This window comes from Dermacentor albipictus, chromosome 2, assembly GCF_038994185.2.
Source record: "Dermacentor albipictus isolate Rhodes 1998 colony chromosome 2, USDA_Dalb.pri_finalv2, whole genome shotgun sequence".
In the NCBI taxonomy this organism is placed as follows: domain Eukaryota; kingdom Metazoa; phylum Arthropoda; class Arachnida; order Ixodida; family Ixodidae; genus Dermacentor; species Dermacentor albipictus.
The window spans coordinates 180,820,631-180,826,109 of NC_091822.1; positions in this window are offsets into that span (position 1 = coordinate 180,820,631).

Here is a 5,479-nt window from a genome sequence, read left to right on the forward strand (position 1 = left end):
TGGGCGCAAAAAATAGTGTCTGGCATATTCACGAATGGAATTAGACTGTGTGGCCAAATTTTTGGACCATGCCTACACAAGTACTGTCTTTGTTGTAGGCCCTTCATGAAGCAAGGACAAAAAATTCATTTACCAGCGTGTCGTCGCTAACCTCCAAAGAAAAGACTTCATCCTCGGAACGTCAGCAATTGTTAGCATATCTCTCGTTGCATGGTGACAAAGGAACTTGCGCCGCTTTCTCGTGTAGTAAGTTTCTTGCACGTTGTCTACACACATGCACCCAAACTCCTAGGCAAAGTTAAGTTCAATTTATTGCCAAAGTATCAAGAATAAGTGAATAGCGCACATTTTAATCAATGCGCCGAAGCAGGGGTGACGTTGACTACATATAATGGACGCGAATATTGCACAATCTAAACAAGTAATTAGCGATAATACGTCTTCACTACAAGCTATTACGAAATACTGAACGTGTACTTCCCACGCCTTGTTTGCGGCAAGAACTAATCTACCGCAACTGAGAGCATCCGCCGGCGATTAGGAGAAAATAAACAATCAGACAGTGAGCGCACCGAGAAATACAACTGAGTCACAAACATGAGAAATAATTTCCTCAATATGATTGGCAAATGAAGAACGAAGAGAAATAGACACTGATCCTGATTTAATTCATAAGCGCAAAGTTCAGACAGCTTGGAACATATTTCTAGCCCCGGGTTTAGTACAAGCACTTTATACCCTATTTGCGCCGTTTGGACGTGGCGTAAGGAGCTCCCAAGGCGCCTGCATGTCATCCGAAGCTCTGCCCGGAAAAGCTTCGTGTCGTCCACGCAGTCGCCGTCTAAGATGTGCACAGCAACAGATGTCTGCTGTGCCGTACCGGCATCATGCACATCCATTGTAAACACGGATGCAATCGAGGCAGCTAAGGCAAAATATGCATGCGTCACCCCGTGATCAATGATGGTGGCGCCGATGGCATCGCCGCGAAAAGGTCCAACAGTCGATAAAACACGGCACTTCTTGTAAAGCCAACACAAAATTACATGTTGTGCTATGAAATGTGTGAAATGTGTGTCATTTAGGTCATGCAACAGCCACCTCCGTCTTGGCGCTTTCATGGTCGCTTCCTAAACTTGATATGTACCGCATTTGGCACAGTATGACAAGAATGTATGACGAACATAAATGATCGGTCATCACATGAATGTCATGAAATGCAGGTCATGTAGGTCATGAAACAGCCACCCACGTCTTGGTATGTGCCAAAATTGGCATAGTCGACAAGACTGTATGAAGAACATAAATCATAGGTCATCAGATGAATGTCATGACATGTGTGTCACGTAGGTCATGAAAGTGACGCCTACGTCTTGGTGCTCTGATGGTCGTTTCGTTAACTTGGTATGTATCAAAATTAGTATAGTATGATAAGAGTCTATGAGGAACACAAATGACCGGTCATGACATGAATATCATGACATGTGCATCATTTAGATCACGAAACAGCCGCCTACGTCTAGGCGTCTTCATGGTCGTTTCGCTAACTTGGTAGGCTCCCTGAACACTGCTTCGCATGATATGGATTCCCACAGGGCATGGGATCTGCCGGCTTTTAAAGATATAAACGATTACTACTACCACTGGACCAGTGGCTATGGATGATGATAACATCAGCCATGAGCGGTTAGAGAATGCGGATTAATTTTTGCCTACTGCGGTTCTTTACTGTGCACCCGTGCGGGTACAAGAACGTTCTTGTGTTAATTTCACCTCATCGAATCGCTGTCGCCGCGACGTGGATGGAATGCGCGACCTCGAGGTCAGCAACACGTAAATCTTAAGAGATGCTCACTTCGCACGGCAAATGTCGTAAGAGACATCACTGAGGATCGCTGTTGGGAATAAGCAACAATCGTCATAAATGGGCTTGGCACAGTAGAGAATAAAGTAGAGAAGCCTTAGGTCCTGCATCGCAGGAGGAGAAACACAGCGGCACCGAGAGCTTGCTGACTTGATCAAGATGATGAGATAAACCTCTATTATGGCTCGCACCCATGAAGGGGAATAGGCCAAGAATCGGGCGCAAGTAGGTAGACCCCCCCCCCCCCCCAAAAAAAAAACAAAAAAAATCTTATTAGGGTAGCACAATGTAGGGACACTTCGAGAAAACCAATATTGTCAGGTTTTTTTGTTTCAAACAACTTTTATGAACGACCTGCCTTTTCTAACTAGAGCGCTGCCCCGTCGACCTGGCAGTCACCTCTTGAGGCATTTAGCAGAGCAAAGCTGTAGCTTTTGTGCTACCGGGTCACCCGTACGTGATCTTATCCTTTGAAGTAGGTCGCCTTCTGTAGTACACATTCTCTTACAGTTGACTCTTGCCAGATAAATTCTCACTTATCTCTACTTATACTGACGCATTAAAGACTTGACCTTCTTGTTACCTCCTACAAGATATCTGCAGTTTATTTAGAAATATTAATGATCTTGCGCTAGCATGTCGTCTTCATACTTCTCTAATCTCTCCCGCAGTTATATGCAGCCCTTTCATTTCGATGTTGAGTTCCCAACTTTGCGGGTGAAGACAGCGTGAGCTCCTCATAACAGATTATATAAACCACGTCAATTCAATTGGCGTTTGACAATCTCTGTTGAACAGTATTCGGAGACGGAATGCATTCGTCAATATAGCCGTTGATCTGTATATAGATCAACTTCGCAAGCTTGCCGCGTAGTGTTCTTCGGCGAGGTCACCTTGTGTAGAACTTCACTAGAATGTGTTTCTGTGTTTTTTTATAACGAGAAAAAAGAAGAAACAGAAAAAGCGCTTTTATTGGCACTCTTTCTGTCCTTTCTACTTTCCGTTTAGTTTTCCTTGCGCCGGAAACACATTTCACGCAGAACTTCTTGCCTCGTTCGTTATTTCTGCTGAGCTTTCAGGTCAGCTCTCCATTAGTTTTTTATTATTTACAATACTGTAAGGCTGTGTCGTCTGGTACAGAGGTGGACAAATATTAAACTATGTGCGAAAGAGTTCCAAACGTTGCTGAAAAGTTCCAGCTGAATAAATTTCAAAATTTATTTTCACCACATCGATTTCAACACGTCAAAATTGAGCTTGTTCCACAGGACATCGTACGTGGCAAAAGAAAGGAGAAAACTTGAATACATCAGCTCTTGTAAGCGTACTTTCGAATTGCATAAGGATGATTAATACACGGTGACATATTGTTCGTATGGCGCAAACGGGAAGAAGGATATAAATTAAGATTCCCGTATGCAGCTGATACAGGAATTTCAAACTGTCTGCCAACGGACTCTTTTACCGAGGAGCAGTTGGAAGAGCGAGGCCGGATACAAAAAATCCTCATGCGGTGTTTGTAAATCCACGGTTGCTTGTGGGCAGGGTACAGTACAAATCGAGCTGCACCGTATTCCGTAAAAGACAATTCGGTTCCATTCAAACAGTATAGTCGTTTCTGCAAAATTAAGTGAGCAGACGACGGCATTAGAGCTTGGCTGGCCTTAGCTTCACCTTCTCAGGAGATTTCCGCAGACACGCATCCCGAAAGCTTTCACCTTCTTGCGACCAAATCGTGAAATGAAAGTTCCGAAGTTCTGGAACTGGGTTTCTAGAACGGCATGCAGGAGCTGTATTCACTTCAACATTGTAACGAAGAAAGGTGCTGGGTCTTCCGAAGCGTGCCTAGAGTGCGTAGAATAACGCGTTGTTAATAAATGCCACGGCATAGGGTGTCACCAACAGTTATAAATTGAGAGAGCCGTATTGAGTCCAAATTTAGAAATTTAATATATTCGCAAAGTGTAAATTAGTTCACTCTAATCAGCAAATTTACTTGTTTTTCAGACTCGCTTAAAATCAACTTTCAGCGCTCTGAGAAAATGAACCCACTCCATTCCATCTCCATTCGAGAATCTCGAGCTCCAATTTATTATTCATTCCATCTGCCTGACAAGTACCATCATTTCCCTGCAGGGGACTCAAACGTGAAATCATTCCGGAATCATTCCAACACCGCAGTTCCCACTCCGCAACTCTGCTACTGAGTGCCCGCCTCCCCTGCTTACGGCGGACATTCATGGCGTTCTGTAGCGGTGACCTGGTACTCAGAATGTAAGGCACACGATGCTATGGGCGGCCAACGTAAAGCCTAATATTCCGGAGGACTTGACCATTTGAATAACAGACAACAAATACGAACCTCATTGCTGCGGTAACTGCATCATAAATGTACGCATGCGTTTATTTGAAGCTTCTTTTGTTCATATTTACTATACAAGGTATTTTTCTTTTAGACTACATAGAACTTTTTCTTTCAAACCGCCTGTGGTATATGGCATACTTCTTGTCGTTGTGCTGCATTATTCCAAGAGGTGGACATTACTTGCACGGGAAATCGAAATCTGTAATAGGCTGGAGAACAAAAAAACTACTAATTAATTTTCTGGTAATTACGTTACGTCTCATATTGCAACCTGCTAGTAACAGCGCAAACTATTCTAGCGAAATACATATTGCAATTCACCAACAGTAGGTGATAAGTTCGCAAGGCGTATGCATCCCCTTGGCACAAGTATTTAGGATGGCACCAGTTTACAGAGATTCATTCCCAGAGTGCGCGATGAAATACATGGGCGTTCCAGTTAGCTTAAATTTATTTATTTACATTGAATAAAGTTTTACTCCCTTTCTCTCTCTCTCTCTCTCTCTCTCCAGTTACGCGCTTCTACGCATAAAATGACTGTTTGTTGAAAAAGTAGGCGCAACAAAAGTGCATTTTTAGTGCCATCACGCGAATACCTCGAAACACGTGCCATCTTTAGAAGGCGTTCCAGGTGGATCTGCTTTGCAATCAAAGCGGCTACAATTAGTAAATCGCAATATGTGGCGTAAATTCATTAGATGAAACATTAATTAGTGATATTTTGGCGATTAGCCTATTTGATATTTCGATTTCTCATGTGACTAATGTCCTCAGCTTCAAATAGATTTCAGATAAACACTACGATTATGCTTTCTGCCACAGTCATCGTTGCTCCATGGTATAACAAAAAGAAAAAGAAGACAGAAAAACTACGTGTGATTTACGGCAAATTCCTCGAAATAGAAAAAAGAAATGAAAGAAACAGTCGAAATTTTACAGCACTTCACATAGATAGCAATGTAGTTATCGTTTGTTACATGTCTTTCTACCATAAACACGGGCAAACTGCATCTTTCGTGGCTCTCAACTTTAGGAGCATTACGCAATCTAATGGATAAGCAATGCTCGCCGCAGTAGTAGCCCAGTGGCTATGGGCCACGCTGCCGAGCTCGAAGTCGCGGTTTCAATCCCGCCCGAGGCGATTGCATTACAATTGGGTCCGAATGCACAAACCACTCGTGCGACGTACCAGTGGGGGAGGCACAGAGATTCGCTCTTTGCCTCCCCACTATAAAAATATATATAAATAA